This window comes from Bos indicus x Bos taurus, chromosome 26 (assembly GCF_003369695.1).
Source record: "Bos indicus x Bos taurus breed Angus x Brahman F1 hybrid chromosome 26, Bos_hybrid_MaternalHap_v2.0, whole genome shotgun sequence".
In the NCBI taxonomy this organism is placed as follows: Eukaryota; Metazoa; Chordata; class Mammalia; order Artiodactyla; family Bovidae; genus Bos; species Bos indicus x Bos taurus.
Window position 1 is genome coordinate 10,990,982 of NC_040101.1, and position 18,138 is coordinate 11,009,119.

The 18,138-nt window shown below is 49.9% G+C and overlaps 1 long non-coding RNA gene across 2 annotated transcripts in view; it reads right to left on the reverse strand.

Annotated features, from left to right (window-relative positions):
* Positions 1-18,138, reverse strand: part of LOC113884518 — a 73,489-nt gene that overhangs the window by 45,269 nt on the left and 10,082 nt on the right. For both annotated transcript variants that reach the window (XR_003508897.1, XR_003508896.1), the window contains exon 2: positions 3,135-3,248. This is a non-coding gene — a long non-coding RNA (uncharacterized LOC113884518). The remainder of the gene's footprint in view (positions 1-3,134; positions 3,249-18,138) is intronic.

The following is an 18,138-nucleotide window of genomic DNA, read 5'->3' on the forward strand; positions in this document are numbered from 1 at the left end:
CCAGTAGTCATGTATGGATGTAAGAGTTGGACTGTGAAGAAGGCTGAGCGCCGAAGAATTGATGCTTTTGAACTGTGGTGTTGGAGAAGACTCATGAGAGTCCCTTGGACTGCAAGGAGATCCAACCAGTCCATTCTAAAGGAGATCAGCCCTGGGATTTCTTTGGAAGGAATGCTGCTAAAGCTGAAACTCCAGTACTTTGGCCACCTCATGCAAAGAGTTGACTCATTGGAAAAGACTCTGATGCTGGGAGGGATTGGGGGCAGGAGGAGAAGGGGATGACAGAGGATGAGATGGCTGCATGGCATCACTGACTCGATGGACTTGAGTCTGAGTGAACTCTGGAAGATGGTGATGGACATGGAGGCCTGGCGAGCTGCGATTCATGGGGTCACAAAGAGTCGGACACAACTGAGCAACTGAACTGAACTGAACTGAGGGTCACAAAATCAAAATACAAATAAATGCTTGAACACAATTTGAATCAGCAATATCAGTCACATCACTGATGGATGGGTACACTTTTAATGAGTATATGACTAACACATGTTAGTTGGTATTTTTATAATAAAAAAGTGAAACAATGAAGATCTGTGTTGGAAATTCACCCATTTGTCAATGATGTGAGTGACTTCTTTGCTGGGTAAGATAATAATGATATACAGTGAGAACAGTTCCTCAGTTTGGGGGGAACTATTTACAATGTAATGGCTATATATGACACATACTCATGTTTAACTGTATTATTAACATGTTCTCCATCATTTTCTTATTATTTATTTCTGAAACTGTTAGTCGTTCAGTCGTGTCCAACTCTTTATGACCCCATGGACTGTTGCTTGCCAGGCTCCGCCGTCCATGGAATCCTCCAGGCACAAATACTGGAGTGGGTAGCCATTCCCTTCTCCAGGGGATCTTCCCAACTCGAGGACCGAACCCAATTCTCCTGCATTGCAGGCAGATTCTTTACCATCACTTTCTTAAATTGAGAAAAAAAAAAAAACAATAATTCACACATTTCTGTGGTGTAAATATACCTATCATGGCCATTTGAGGTGACCAAGGTGACATCACTGAAGACGAAGGTGGTAGGAGGTACCCGGTACCGTTGATAAGGTGTGTTTCTATCATGCTAATAGGATTGGTGTAAATACCTCCAAGAGCATGAGTATTAGCAAAATGTAAAATGACTAGGAAGTAACGAGATTTGGGGCTTCCCAGATGGTGCAGTGGTAACGAATCCACCTGTCAATGCAAGAGACACAGGAGACCGGGGTTTGATCTCTGGATAGGGAAGATCCCCTGGAGTAGGAAGTGGTAACCACTCCAGTATGCTTGCCTGGAAAATTCCATGGACAGAGCAGCCCATCAAGCTACAGTCCATGGGGTCGTGAAGAGTCATACATGACTGAATGACTGAGCACACACAATGAGCTCTTTGTGTCCATTACCTTTGACTATAATATAGTAAGTTGTACATATAACTTAAATTTTAATATGACTTTTATTTAGCCAGATTGCAAAAATCCCCAAAATTTAAGCCTCACTATCTGGCTAGTCGGAGAAGGCAATGGCACCCCACTCCAGTACTTTTGCCTAGAAAATCCCATGGACGGAGGAGCCTGGTAGGCTGCAAGTCCATGGGGTCGCTAGGAGTCAGACACGACTGAGCGACTTCACTTTCACTTTTCACTTTCATGCATTGAAGGAAATGGCAACCCCAGGGACAGGAAGCCTGGTGGTCTGCTGTCTATGGGGTCGCACAGAGTCGGACATGACTAAAGCAACGCAGGAGCAGCAGCAGCAGCCAGCTAGTACAAGGAGGCTTCAACACACCCCAGCTGACCAGGAAGGGGAAGGCGGAGCTGGGTATGTCTCCTGCAGGCAGAGCCCAGAAAGAGGGGGGGAGCAGGCACAGAGAGCAATGGATAGTGGCCTGTGGAAAGGCAGGAAAACCCAGAACAAGCACCTTTTGTCTTAAGGTGGTTGCACTGTGAAGGGATCCCATCACTGACTCCTGGCTCCTTTCTTCTCACCTCTGAGGTCCCAACTTAAAGGCAAGTCTCCAGGAGGGTGGCTGTAACTGCCTGGCTTCATTCTTCTCCCTTTCTATATGTTCATCTCATTTGTAACAACCTCCTAAAGACGAGATTCCCAGTAGATTTCAAGCCATACAAGGGCAGGGACTGTCTGGTTTCTGCTCCGTCCTCAGGACTGTGCACAGAGCTCGGCACTTGGGAGGTGCTCAGTAGATATTTGGGACATGAACCTAAATGGTTCATTCCAGGCTTATGAGGATTCCAGGCATTGCCTTCCCCTGCCTTTATCTCAGCCCCTGCTTCCTGTTTGTATTTGGGTTGCAGATAAAAGGTGCAGGTGAGTTGCAGGGCCTTATCAACTGGGCAAACTTAGCCGGGTCACCTTTCAGATTACAGAAACTATGGGAGGAGAGGCTTGGGTGTTGAGGTCATAAAGGGAATCTCTGGGCTCCCTTCCATAATCCTGAAGCCATTTTATTCTCTCACTTGCTCACTCATTCTTTGCTCATTTACCAAGTATGCTTTGAACACTGACTCAGTGCCTTGCCCTGGATGAAGTTATCTGGTAGCAGCTCAGTCTTTGGCAGGACAATATTTGCAAAGAAGTCTTTAAGAGTCAGCCGGACATGGCTTCAAAGTCTGGGTCTTTACTGACAGCCCGTGAAGCCTGGGGTATGTTTCTAAGCCTCCGAGAACCTCAACTTCCCTCCTTTGTGAAAAGCGCTAATCACGTTTATCTTTCAGGGCTGTGATGGGGTCCAAAGGAGATGAATAGCTAAAATGACACATGGGAACTCTACATGGGTTAATTCCAAGCATACCTCGTACCCCACCCACCTCCACCATGTCTCTAAGTGATTTGTTCCACCTCCTTTTTCAAAGCATCTTCTCTTCTCCAGTGTTAAGCCATTTGGAAAGCTTGCATCGGTGTTATTCAGAGCTTCTCCGAGGGAGTGCAGAGACCACCAGCATCAATCAGCCAGGGAGCCTATTAAGACGCACATTCCTTGGCTCTGAGGTAGTTTGATAGCATCAGACCTCTGGTGGCCCAGCAGACACTTTCCTGAGGCAGGAACACCTGCACTTTGTACTCACCACCTCCGAGGGGGCCTGAGGCAGCCGCCATTGGTGCCAAAGATATAGACTCGGCTTGCAGAAAAACCAGACTCGAAAAAGGGTCCAGAAACACCTGTGTGCTCAGCAAGGCGCCTGGAGGAGAAGGAGCAGGAGATGAAATATATTGGCAGGAGTAAGTGTGAGCACGGTAGGGGAAACAGGGATGGTGGAGTTGCCAGATAGAGGTATCTGGGCCAGGCAGAAGCAAGGGAACCACACGTGAGCCTGAGGGTGGACATCTACCTTAGCCCAGGGATGGCAGCATGCTCCAGATGCCAGGCGTTACATGGGTAGGTCAAGACCTGACCAAGCCTCACGGGTGGTGTCCTGACAGTGACCTTCTCCGGATCAGTCCTGGCTAAGAAGGTTCTGTCCCCTTATTAGATGATGTACCCCGCTGACATCAATGAGAACTTTCTGGATCCAAGGTTGAAATTCACATTTAGATCCTGGCACTGGCCCCTTTACAAAGGGCAGCATCAGAAAACTCAAACACCTCTGTTTGCTCATCGCTCAGTGAGGGCAGCAGAGCCCACCCCTCAGGACTGCGGGGAGGAACCAGTGGAACAGACGGCATGCTCAAAGCCCACCCAGAAGACAGACTCAGAGGGTAGGTGCTCAGCGAATGTTCCAGAACAGAGCGTGGCAGCAGCCTGCCCCTCTCCCTGGGCTCTGGCAGCCACACAGCCCTGAAGCCACCCACAGAGATGGTTTTCTGTCTGCCTGTTACACTCACTGATGGGCCTGCACTAAACACAGAAGGTTTGTATTTTCAGTGGAGGGGCGGGAGAGACGAGGCGGGTGAGGCCATGGGGGGCCTGTGATTCAGAGCTTGCGGCTGCAGGCTAGCCCAGGAGGTTCAACAGAGGTGGATGTGCCAGTGGCCAGTGAAGGACAAGGAGGACTGGGTAAAGACCTGGGCTTCTTGGCATTCTACCTGGAACATGCCAAGGTTTTGGCTATTTCAAGCTACAAAAGCAGCTGTGACCCATTGTAGCTGAGAAGGGCCGCTAGGCGAAACAGTGATGTGTGTCCCCAGGATTCCCGACAGAGGCGGAGCTGCTGCCCCCAGGGGAAGTCGCATTGTAAATCTGGAAGGGGCACAGCCTGAGGGGATTCAGCATCCCCTGGCTGCCCCAACATCTCCACTGTCTCTCCCCTTTCTTCTCCTTTCCCTGGTGCATCATCATTCTTGGGACTTTAGGAGGGGCGGGCCCAGGACCCACTTTGACATCACACAGGGAGGACGGGGAACAAGGGTGGGAGGGCTCCTCTGCCCTGGCGGGCTTTCTTGGAGGAGCTGGTGGTTCACTTAAAATGAACAGCTTTCAGCTTTCAGAGCATCTTCAGGGACTTGCTGTGGCAGCTTCATAGCAGCAGGGGGTGGGGAGGGGCGTTGCTCTGCTGGTAGCAAATGCAAAACCACTGAGGGGACATTAAGTGCCCCCTGATGTATGTGAGAGTTAGACCATAAAGAAGGCTGAGCACTGAAGAACTGAAGCTTTTGAACTGTGGTGTTGGAGAAGACTCTCAAGAGTCCCTTGGACTGCAACGAGATCAAACTAGCCAATCCTAAAGGAAATCAATCCTGAATGTTCATTGGAAGGACTGATGCTGAAACTCCAATACTTTGGCTACATGATGTGAAGAACTGACTCATTGGAAAAGACCCTGATGCTAGGAAAGATTGAAGTCAGGAGGAGAAAGGGGCAACAGAGGATGAGATGGTTGGATGGCATCACCGACTCAATAGACATGAGTTTGAGTAAGTTCCAGGAGTTGGTGATGGACAGAGAAACCTGGCTTGCTGCAGTCCATGGGGTCACAAAGAGTCGGACACAATAGCATCTCTGTTCTCTCTGGTGGTGCATCTGGGGATACAACGAGAATGAGCCTGCCTGGCCCTTTCACAGAGCTTCTGTTCTAGACAACAAATGACTCAACAAATGTGTGATTACAAATGGTGATCCGTGTCTTGGAAGAAGCCGACAGCACTCGGTGATAGAGAAGACTGGGCCTTCAGCAAGGCCTTCCTGAGGAGGTGGCATTTCAGCAGTGACCCGAAACAGGAGCAGGCAGATGCTGTCTTGTCCTCAAAGCTCCCCAGCTTCCAGAAAGAACCTCATCTCTGCCTTCTCTGTCACCACGAGGCTCTATTTTGCTGTGTGTGTGTCTGTGGTGGAAGTGGGTTGGCAACACTTGATGTGAGACCCCTGAGCCCAGCCAGCTCAAGCCCCACAATCCTGAGCCCCCAGGGGCTTGTATAGGTGCCCCTCAACCCCGGGACTTTAGCCCAGGACCCTGAGGACTGAAGCTTCCTTGTCTCCCTCACCCTCAAGCACCTCTGTTCTTCCTTGGCCATCTGGTCAAGGCTGGATGGCAGGGTCCCTCCAAAGAAATCCCAGCAGAGAGGAAAGAATAGGGCAGTCCACCCCCAAGGCTGGGGGCCTCAGGCAGGGAGGGGACACACGGGGTAAGCAGATTTATTCACACCCGTGTCTGCACCACCTGACTCTTGGCTTGACAGCCCAGGGCTCCCCGTGCCCCCTCAGACTCGCTTCCTGGGCTGGAGTAGGAGAGCTCGCTCACTCCCCCAGAGCCCAGAGGGGGTGGCGGCACTGCCCTCTGGCTCCCATATCGTCCTGCTGTCCTGCGTTAAAGCCCTTGTGCCCTCAGCTCCCCGCCTAGATGACAAACAGGGCCTCCCTATCTCTGCTCCATCTCAACTCCCCTCCCCACCCCCAGGGACCCCAAATGCAGGAACACAGGCTCCCAGTGCTTTCGATATGAATTTGGCTCTGGAAGTGGTTCCTTACTTTTTCCCTGCACCAGCTTTGCCGCGACCTTGGCATTGAGTCAGGTAAGACGTCCTCCCGCCTCTGCTCTGCACTGTTGCTGGGCTCAATGCCAGGGGTGCCCCACGCCGGACAGAGACCCCCAGCCCGGCCCTTCCTCCACACTGAGTGTGCTCCGAGGTGTCTGCCAGCTCTGGCGTGGGTGTCCTCCCCTTTCTCTCCTCGGAAGCCTTGGGGGCCTGCACCCCACCTTTGCACCCCTCGCCCCTCCCATGGCTCCACTCACGTCTCCTCTGGTCTGTTGCTTCCACCTTCCTGAGTCCCGAGCCAAGCCGTAAGGACAGCCATGTGTCCCGACCCAGGAGATGGCCTGTCCTGAGTGCTCTTTGCTCCTGGCACTTGAATGGTGGCTTTGGTCTAATCTCATGGTCCTTTAAAGGACATATTTTTTGCTCCCCGACATAGGTTAGACTGCGCTCAGAGCAAACCCCATGCAGTTCTTACAATTCGGGGGGGGGGGGGCGGGGGGACAGGGTGAGCACCATTATTTTCCCAGTTTTACAGATGGGAAACCAAGGCTCTGAGAAGCTGACATGCCCAAAGGCTCATGATTTGGAAGGGCAGTGCTGGGATATGAACCCAGGGCTGCCTGATTCCAAGAGTGCATGTCTAACCACCACACCCCACTGCCTCCCTGGGCACCACCAGCTGCAGGCTCTCCTGCAGGACTCAGCAGCTCCTCAGCTGGCAGCCTGCCAGGCTCTGTCTGTGGGATTCTTCAGGCAAGAATACTGGAGTGGGTAGCCATTCCCTTATCCAAGGGATCTTTCTGATCCAGGGGTTGAACCTGAGTCTCCTGCATTGCAGGCAGATTCTTTACCATCTGTGCCACCAGGGAAGCCTCTTTATGAAGATGCTTAGTAGCAAAGTGGGAGGTAGCCGAGAACTTCCCACAAAGTAGCTCTGACCACAACATGGCAGGGCTCATCCCCCACCCTGGAGGGGAGAGGCCAGAGAGCAAATAGCTTGTAAACCCTGCAGCTGCCACTGAAACGCTGGAGGAGGGCACCTGGAAGGAGACAGAAAGGCTCCTGGCCAGTGAAGAAGCGGCTTCGGGGCCCACAGCCAGCCTCACCAGGCCCAGAGTCTGTGACTCCAAAGCAGGGTACTGAGCAAGGATTCAGAAACTGTGCTGGTCCGGGGGCAGGAGAGACAGATCACGATCCTGTGAAGTGAGCTGTCATGGAAGCCCTGAGCCCTCCCGGGCACCAGCCTGCAGTGCAAGTGAACTGTCATGGAAGCCCTGAGCCCTCCCGGGCACCAGCCTGCAGTTGCATAGCTAAGGTGAGACACCCCCGGGACCTGGTTCTCATATGTGAGCTTCTCTCGCTGTGTCCTGGGGCTTCCCAAGGGCCAGCCAGTGCCTTGGCAACTAGGAACTCCAGAACACCACCAAGAATAGTCACGGTCATCCCAAGACCGCTGGAGGCAGATGCCCTGAATACAGTTGAAACAGCCGGGCGGGGCAGAGCCTCAAGGATCCCAGGCCAGAGACAAAGTGAGAGGCTTTGCCAGCTGTGCTGCACACATGGCCATTTATATTCACTCAACGAGCTTTCATGGAGAAGCACAGAGGATGACTCTGCAGTGACGCAGAGGGTAAAGGGGACGGTAGATCTCTCTCTCTCATCAGACAGACGCACACACACAGTCTGGATGATCACAGATATTATGGAGAGCAATGGATACTAAGAAAGGCTTGAGTGGGCTGAGGGTAAGATCTGGGGAAGAATGGTCTCTTCAAATTCCATCCGTTTCAGCCATTACTTCTGCCTACGGCATCCTGGACTCCCTCTGCTTGGCCAACCTCCCATTCTGCACAGAACTCTCCTCCTTCAGGAAGCCTCCCCTGATTGCCTCCCTCTCCAGGCTGGGCTGGGCATGGCTCTCACACAGCCCTGTGCCCCTGCCACCTTGGCCTTTAGTGCGCTGAGTCACATATGACCCTGCCTCCTCCCTTGGGTTGTGCCATAGAGGATGCTGTCCCATCTTCCTCCTCTGGGTCCCCTTTGCCCAGCCTGGGTCAAGAAGGCCACAAGGGTTTGGGGGAGGTTTGTTGAGCTGCATGCAGGGGCGGGGCGGGGGTGGGTAAGCAGATCCGGGGAGGAGGGGTATGGCCAGGCTTGTGGGTGGTGGCAGGCCCTGGTTTGCTTGGGGCTGCGGGCTCCGAGAGAAGCAAGGTGGCAGGTGGCCCTGGAGAGGCGGCTTTCTCCCCAGCCCCAGTCCTCATGGTCGCCAATGCTGCGCTTGTAGGAATCCCGGGGAAAGTGCCATGGCTTGTAGGAATCCCGGGGAAAGTGCCATGGCTTCTCCCACATCCATTCAAATGAAATCTGAGCCCAGATGCCCCAGGCACCCCTTCTTTGCAGAATCACTGTGTTCTTTGTTTCGCCCCCTCGGGCTGAGCTGACTGCAGGAGCATCAGGTGCATCCCTGGCAGGCCCTGGTGTGAGAGGTAAGGGAACGCTGGGTACAGTTGGTCTGATGAAGTGATCAGGGCTGAGCTTTTGGCTTTAATTCCACATTTCTTGCTCCTGAAGCATTGAGAATAAAACATCCTCACATGTGGCATACTCAGACAGAAGCTCCTCTCTCCTTAGTTATCAGCTCCTCACCAGCATGAGAGTTTTGGGGCTGAGGCTGAGTCATCCAAGCCTGGGGGATGCAGCAGCAAACACGTGGGGATTGGGGGTGGGGTGGGGCTCCCTTCCACAATGGCTGGACTCAAGAGTGCAAACTGCTGACCTGCCCTGCAGGAAGAGGAGATGTTGACCCAGAAGTTCTCTCCCCTCCCCAGCTGGGAAGCAGGGAGATGGTCCCCTCACAGTTGTCCCCAGAGCTCCTTGAAGAAAGCCCATGCTTCCTTCCGGACACCTGAGGGATAATCATGGAGGGAGCAGGGTTTGTGGCCAGTTGCCAACTGGGGCACAGGAGATGGGGGCAAAGACAGAGAGGTCTGGAAGAGAGCAAGAGGCCAGGAGGGGGGACTGGAAGATGTCAGTTTCTTGGGTAAGTTTCTTAGGAGGAGGAGGAGCTGGAGATACAGGTGCAGACACCTCCGAAAATTCAGTCTGATACTCGGAAAAGACAAAGGACCGGCAAGGAGGCATCCACAGCAGGAGAGGAGGTCCTGTAGCTCCATGAGTGTGGCGGGCAGAATAACAACCCCCAAAAGGATTCCCAGGCAGCTCAAGTGGTAAAGAATTGGCCTACCAATGCAGGAGACCCAGGCTCAATCCCTGGGTCAGGAAGATCCCCTGGAAGAGGGCATGGCAACCCACTCCAGGATTCTTGCCTGGAGAATCCCATGGACAGAGGAGTCTGGTGGGCTACTATTCAAGGGGTCACCAAGAGTCGGACAGGACTGAGTGACTGAGCACATATGCACACACACACACACACACACACACACACACACAGACAAAGATATTTACATCCTAATCCCTGGAACCTGTGACTATCTCACCTTACAGAGTAGGCAAAAGGGACTTTGCAGATGTGATTAAATTAAGGACTTGAGATAAGGAGATTAGCCTAGATTATCCAGGTGGGCCTGGTCTAATCATATGAATCCTTGAGCTGAATGGTTAGAGAGATGCAAACTTTGAAGATGGATGAAAGAGCCGTAAGCCACGGATTGTGGGTAACCTCTATAAGTTGGAAAAAACAAGGAAATAAGTTTTTCCCTAGAGCAGATTATTGTAACACCTTGATTGTAGCCTAGGAAGACTGTTGGACTTCTAACCTACAGAACTACAAGACAAATTTGTGCTGTTTTAAATCACCATGTTCATGGTCATTGGGCTTCCCTGGTAGCTCAGAAAGTAGAGAATTGCCTGCAGTGCAGGAGACCTGGGTTCGATCCCTGGATCAGGAAGATCCCCTGGAGAAGGGAATGGCTACCCACTCCAGTATTCTTGCCTGGAGAATTCCATGGACAGAGGAGCCTGATGGGCTACAGTCTATGGGGCCACAAAGAGATGGACACAGCTGAGCGACTAACATGTTGATGGTCATCAGCGACAACAGCAATAGAAAGCTAATGTCATGACAAAAGACCTTCCTAAACTCCACCCTTTTCTCTCCACCCATGCTCCCACCAGGCCAACCTGCCCCACCTCCCACTTCCCCAGGTCCCTTCTCTCCTGCTCCATCCCTACCTTCCCCACCAGACTACCTTCCTCCTTGCCCCTTCTTAGATCTCTTGGCATCCACTCCACCTAGGCCACCTGCCCAAAGCTATTTCCCTTTCAGTCCTCCCATCTAGATGCTGGAGTTATCATCCAGAAACTCAGTTTAGATAAGGAGAATTCCCATTTAAAAGTTGTTTTGAGTGTCCTGTTGCCTAAGGACGTGGATCCAGTTGCCTGCATCTGGCATCCAAGGTCACCAGCAGCTTCCTCCTTGGCCTTCCTCTCCACCACTTCTCTTCCTGCCGTGTCCCAGCCATAGGCTCCCTGTCAGTGCCCTGCCCTCCCCATCTCGCCAGCTTTGCCTGGTTGCCTCCATTGCCTTGAATACTCTCCCAGTCCAAAGATGCTCAAGTAGACCCTCTTCTTTCAAGTCCCTGCTGCTTTGGGAATAATACCCCAAATCGCTCCCCTCTAAGATTGCTCACTGCCTGACTTGGCTTTCTCAGAGGTGAGAAGACCCTCTTCTATCTTGTTATTTGCTTACTGCCTTGTCTCTTGTCTCCCCTGGTCCATGCTAACTCCTGCACAGCAGGGATGGGCCTCGCTCATCTTTATTGAACATACACACCTTTCCTTGAGAAATGCAGGTGGAGAGGGAGCACTTGGGAGCCAGTGGAGAAAGGCAGGGAGACGGAGACATCTGAGACCTTTGGCAAATAATCCCAGTGGCTAACTTTCTCCAGCACTTGACAGTTTTCTAATCACATACAAATCTACAAGCACATTCGAGTCTCCAGTAGAATATTTTACCGAGAATCTTTAAATCCAGCTGCTGACATTTACTAAGGACTTGGACCTTAACACAAACCCCAAGAGGTAGGGGAAAATGCCAAAAGTTTCCCGACAGTGCAGCTAAGGAGAAGCAAAAATGAATGAGAAAGAAGTCATAAAGGAAGTTGTAGTTCTCACACGTCGCAGCTGGTGGAACTGCTACACATGAATTATCCTCTCGGCTCCTCGCCACCAGGTGGGGAGATGATCGCAATTTCCCTTCTGTTACAGATGATGAAAGTGTGGCTTAGACGGGGGCGACCCCCTCAAGGTCACGTGGCCAGGAAATAGCAGAGCTGGAACTGGAACTGGGGCTTGATTCTACAACCTGTGCTTTTCCCACACGTCCGAGGAAAGGATGCGTCCGGTATTTTGTCGCAGAGTGGTTGATCCCACCCTGAGCCATACAGACTTAAAGGGTTTTCTCCACCTTCCCCACATCAAGTCCACTTGTGTCCCAATTCTGTGTGCCTGGGCTGAGACCTATCCAGACCACCCGTCAAAGGCTGAATTGTGCCCCATGTATTGAATTCTTAATCCCAGTACTTTAGAATGTAATCATATTTCAAGATAAGATCTTAAAGGAAGCAATTACATTAAAATGAGGTGTTTGAGAGGGGCCCATTTCCCAGGTGACTCAGTTGCAAAGAATTTGCAAAGCAGGAGACCCCGGTTTGATCCCTGGATCAGGAAGATCCCCTGGAGAAGGGAATGGCAACCCAATCCAGTATTCTTACCTGGAAAATCCCATGGGCAGAGGAGCCTGGAGGGCTACAGTCCGTGGAGTCGTAAAGAGTCAGACACTACTGAGCACACACAGACACACACACACACACACACTGAACCGATGAATGGGGTCCTTGTAAGAAGAGGAAATAACGATACATGGAAAGACACCAGAAATGCGCACAGACAGAGCAGCAAGCCAAGAGAAGCCTCAGAAGAAACAAACTTCTTGATTTCAGACTTCCAGCCTCCAGACCCATGAGATAATAAATCTCTATTATTTAAGTCACTTATACTGTTGTGAGTGTGCGTATGAGTGTGATCAAATTGCCAACGTCCGTTTTATTATTGAAAAAGCAAGAAAGTTCCAGGAAAACATCTACTTCTACTTCATTGACTACATCAAAGTCTTTGACTATGTGGACCACAACAACCTGTGAAAAATTCTTCAAGAGATGGGAATGCCAGACCGCCTGACCTGCCTCCTGAGAAATCTGCATGCAGGTCAGGAAGCAACAGTTAGAACTGGACATGGAACAACGGACTGGTTCCAAGTTGGGAAAGGAGTACGTCAAGGCTGTATATTGTCACCCTGCTTATTTAACTTATATGCAGAGTACATCATTAGAAATGCTGGGCTGGATGAAGCACAGGCTGGAATCAAGATTTCTGAGAGAAATATCAATAACTTCATATATGCAGATGACACCACCCTTATGGCAGAAAGTGAAGAGGAACTAAAGAGCCTCTTGATGAAAGTGAAAGAGGAAAGTGAAAAAGTTGGCTTAAAACTCAACATTGAGAAATCTAAGATCACGGCGTCTGGTCCCATCACTTCATGGCAAATAGATGGGGAAACAATGAAAACCATGACAGACTTTATTTTGGGGGGCTCCAAAATCACTGCAGATGGTGACTGCAGCCATGAAATTAAAACATGCTTACTCCTTGGAAGAAAAGTTATGACCAACCCAGACAATATACTAAAAAGCAGAGACATTACTTTGCCAACAAAAGTCCAGCTAGTCAAAGCTATGGTTTTTTCCAGTAGTCATGTATGGATGTGACAGTTGGACATAACAAAAGCTGAACTCCAAAGAATTGATGCTTTTGAACTGTGGTGTTGGAGAAGACTCTTGAGAGTCCCTTGGGCTGCAAGGAGATCCAACCAGTCAATCCTAAAGGAAATCAGTCCTGAATATTCATTGGAAGGACTGATGCTGAAGCTGAAGCTCCAGTACTTTGGCCACCTGATGCAAAGAACTGACTCATTGGAAAAGACCCTGATGCTGGGAAAGATTGAAGGCAGGAGGAGAAGGAGACAACAGAGGATGAGAGGGTTGGATGGCATCACGGACTCAATGGACATGAGTTTGAGTAAACTCCAGGAGTTGGTGATGGACAGGGAAGCCTGGTGTGCTGCAGTCCATGGGGTTGCAAAGAGTCGGACACGACTGAGCGACTGAACTGAACTGAACGCTGCCGTATTCTGTATGGCAGCCCTATGAAACTGATTGTTGTTGTCGTTTAGTTGTTCAGTTGTGTCTGACTCTGACCCCATGGACTGTAGCCCGCCGGGCTCCTCTATCTGTGGATTTTCCAGGCAAAAATACTGGAATGAGTTGCCATTTCCTCCTCTAGGGAATCTCCCCGAGCCAAGGATCAAACCTGTGTCTCCTGCATTGGCGGGTGTATACACTACCTAAAGAGTAAACTGTAAGGCCATGCACACCTATTAGAATGACTCAGAAGAAAAAAGAAAGGAGGAAAATAAACAGACAATTCCAAGTGTTGGGAAGGATGCAGGGCAACTGGAATTCTCATGCAGTCCTGGGGGGAAAGCACAATGGTGCAGCCACTTTGTAAAACAGTTTGGCCGTTTCTTATAAAGTTAAATATACCCACGTGACCCATCCATTCTACTCTTAGGCATTTACCCAAGTTAAGCAAAACTTACATCCACATAAAACCTTGAACATAAATGTTTATAGCAGCTTGATTCACCATTACCCCCAAATGGAAATAACCCAAATGTCTTCCACCTGGTTAAAATTCTGTACCAGTCTCTGGTACATCCATACTATCGAAGGCTATGCAATAATAAAAAGGAAGGGGGGATTTGTTCATGATGTCTTTGATGGATCTCAAATGCATGATGCTAAGTAGAAGGGGACAGCAGAGGATGAGATAGTTGGATGGCATCAGTGACTCAATGGACATGAACTTGAGAAAACTCTGGGAGATAGTGAAGGACAGGGAAGCCTGGTGTGCTGCAGTCCATGGGGCCAGAAAGAGTGGCACACATCTGAGCAACTGAACAACAAGAGGAAGGAGCCAGACTTTAAAGGCTACACATAATATGAGCTTCCATTCACATAACATCCATTTATGTAACATATAATCATACTACAAGATTCCATTTATGTAACACTGAAGAAAAGGCAAAGTTAAAGAAATAGGACAGACCAGCGATTGCCAGAAGTTGGGAATGGGGAGAGGGGTTGGTTACAAAAGAGAAACCCGAGAAAATATTTTAAGGTGTTACACCCATTCTGTATCTTGACTGTGAAAGTAGCTACATGACTACACCATGAAGATGCATTTAATGGTCTGTAAATTTTTTAAGTGAATGAAAAGAATGTAGGAATGTAAGGCTGACATCAGCTCCCTTCATCTGTGCGGTGCTTGACAGTTTGCTAAGCCTTTCCTGTGCGCTCTCTTTCTGATCTTCTAGAACGCTGTCAGTCAGAGCCCTGAGTAGAACTGCTTCACTTTATACATGTGGTTCAGTGACCAATCTCAGGATTGGTAGCATGGCGATCCTAACCCAGCCCCTCTCACTCAGCCCCATTCTCTTCGTCCAGACAGACGTGGCACCCCCATCTCAGACCCCGGGAGAGACACGGAAGACAGAGACGGTGGGACTGTGCCTGGGGCACCCTACCCCCCTCAGGGAGGGGCTTATATGAGGCTGCTGGGCCCACGGCTATGCTCAGTGGTCATGGGCTGGGTATAGAACTGCATAGTCATGGTTCATTTGGGTCTTTATGAACTTGGGCAAGTATTTCCTGGAGCCAGGAGTCAAATTATTTTGCACAGTCACAGGTCTCGGTTAGCATGCTTTGTCTCTGTATTGTTTAGGATAGGAACAATAAAGTGTGTTGATTTCAATAACAGCAATACTTACCTCATGGGATCGTTGGGGAAGTTATATAGCAAATGTGTTTAGCACAGCCTCTGCTCAGTTATTAGTTTGAATGAGGTGGGAAAAAACCAGAGCCACAGATGAGAAAGCAATTTGAATAAGATGAGCAGTTGCTCCCGTTGGTCAAAGATTGAGGATGTTTCAGAGATGTGGAATTTTCAGTTTTATCACTCAAACAACTTCCACTCCCACCCTCCCCCCAGCCCCTGGTAATTAATTGTCATTCTACCTTCTGTTTCTATGAATTTCACTACTCATGGTTCCTCATGTAAGTGGAATTATTTAGCTTTGTGGCTTTGAGACTTAGCATTATGTCTTCAAGCTTCCGGATTCCCTCGTGTCTGAGTAGTTAAGAATTTGCCTGCCAGTGAGGAGATGTGGGTTCCATCCCTGGGTCAGGAAGATCCCCTGGAGAAGGAAATGGCAACCCACTCCAGTATTCTTGCCTAGGAAATCTCAAGGACAGAGGAGCCTGGCTGGCTACAGTCTATGGGGTTGCAAAAGAGTCAGACTTGACTTAACAACTAAACAACAACAAATCTCAAACTTCACCCACATACCGTGTGCCTATGTCAGAATTCCACTCCTTTTTAGGACTTAGTAACATTCCATTGTATGAATATTCCACTTTTGTTTATCCCTTCATCCCTTGCTGAACACTTGGGTTGCTTCCACCTCTTGGCTGTTATGAATAATACTGCCATCAACATGGACATCCTTAAGCACCTGAAGTGTTGAACAATGTCATAGAGTAGAATGGGGGGCCCTTAGTGGGTAGGGAGTAAGGATTCCAGAGTGGCAAAGGCTCTATCCTTCAGAACCTTTGCCAGCATCCCACTTTGCAGTCTCTGCTGAGGATGCTAAGACGGCCCTTTGGAAGCAGCCCAGCTCCTCCCAGAGGCCCCTGAACTGGAAAGAAAGAAGCCCCCAGAGAATCAAGCTGCCAGGGAACCCGAGATCCTACACCAATCAGAGGCACCCTTGGAGTAAAGAGCAAAGCTCCACCTCTTGCTCTCATACCTCTCTCCTGTTCAAAGGAAAAAAAAAACTGAACCTGAATGGGAAAATGCCCAGGAAAAGGGTTAAAAATCAAGCAACTGGGTTCAAAGTTAGGACTCCCCTCTCCACCCCCATCCCACCACTTACTGATCTTTGATGCTAAATGCTGAGCTGGCTCCTCCCATGCCTTCCCACCACTGCCCTCTGAGGGATGTATTACTAACTCCACCATGCACACCCGGAAATTAAGGTTGGGAGGGGTTAAGGGAGGTTGTTCGGCCAGGAAAGGACAGGGGGCTGGGATTCCAGCTTGGGTTTGTCAAGAGAGCCCAGAGGCCTTTCTGGGCCTTTCTCTCAGCCTCCTAAGTATGAGCTGTCAACTGCTGGGCGATCAGATCTCCAAGATTAACAAGTCAACAGGCTCTCAAGCCGCTATCTGAAGGTAAACAAGTCAGTATCACCTCCCGAGGAGGGTTTGCAAGTGACATTTTCCCTCTGCGGAGACAAAGGTGGAAATCTACACCTAATCCAGCCCAGGGCAGGGGCTCAGGTTTCTCTCAGGTAGGGAGCCTTTGCTGCCAGTCCCCTGGAGATCCTGGCTAGGCACTGTTTCCAGGAGGGTCTCCCCTTCAGCAGAGAAACTAGAGCAGAAGTCACAGAAACTCCAGATAAAGAGCCTTGGGGTGGGTTGGGAGGGCACTCAGCTTAAGCCAGGTCTGAACTATTTCCCTCTATTCTGCTCCCCAGGCATGCGGGCCCCCTGCAAGGCCCTAACTATACTGATCTTATCTCTTCCTTCGGAATTTTCCCACAGGGAGGTGGGAAAGGTCAGCAGTGTGTCCTGGGAGTCCTGGAGCTGGCTCAGTCCCTTCTGCTGTAGAAGGGCCATGGCAGAGGTCGCAGAACCCACACACACAGGTGCTCCACAGGTCCCAGTGTCCTTCTAAGACACAGTAGGGAGCTCTGAGTAGGGACCATGATGCCTGGCCTTCAAAACAGCTGAAAGTTAAATGCATTGGCAGGTTATAATAAGCTCCCATATGACAGGGTTTAAAACTGACCCAATCGGGGCATGGGGCAAAGGGCCAGAAACTCCATCAGTGAATCTCACAAACAGAATGCTGAGTAAAAGAAGGTGGGCCTGAGCAATTTCACTTATTTGACAGATGGAAAAAACAGGCAAATCTAACATGCGTGATCAAAAGTCAGGAGAGTAGCCACACTTTGGGAAGGGGCGTAGTGATTAGAAAGGGACGGGCAGAGGGGCTTCGGTTGTTGTTCAGTTGCTAAGTTGTGTCCAACCCTTCATGACCGAATGGGCTGCAGCACTCCAGGCATCCCTATCCTTCACAGAGTTTGCTCAAACTCATGTCCATGGAGTCAGTGATGCCATCCAATTATCTCATCCTCTGTTGTCCCCTTATCCTCCTGTCCCCAATCTTTCCCAGCATCAAGGTCTGGGAGCACAGGAAATTCTGTTTTTGAATTCAGAATTACCAGATTCTGGTTTTTGCTCTGACTGCTGGCCTTACAGACTTTTCAGTTTGATCTAATTTATCCAGTTTAACATCCAACATAAAGTCTGTTGTAGTACTAACATCAGTATTTTTAAAAATGTTAAAAATAAGTAGAAACACAGTGAACATAAGATCAGTTCAATTCAGTCACTCAGTCGTGTCCAACTCTTTGCGACCCCATGGACTTCAGCACACCAGGCTTCCCTGTCCATCACCAACTCCCGGAGCTTACTCAAACTCATGTCCATCGAGTCGGTGATGCTATCCAACCATCTCATCCTCTGTTTTCTCCCTCTCCTCCTGCCTTCAATCTTTCTTAGCATCAGGGTCTTTTCCAATGAGTCAGTTCTTCATATCAGGTGGCCAAAGTACTGGAACTTCAGCTTTAGCATCAGCCCTTCCAATGAATATTCAGGACTGATCTCCTTTAGGATGGACTGGTTGGATCTCCTTGCAGTCCAAGGGACTCTCAAGAGTCTTCTCCAACACCACAGTTCAAAAGCATCAATTCTTGGGCTCTCAGCTTTCTTTATGGTCCAACTCTCACATCCATACACGACTACTGGAAGAACCATAAGATACTGTCTATTAAATCCTGGGGAGAAGCCAGGGTCTGCTAGGGCTACTGCTGGGGTAGTCAAGAAGGTGTCACAGGTGCCCAAGAAGGGTCAAAGTCCTGTTCCTCTTCATCAGAATGTTTGGGGGAGAATGACTTTC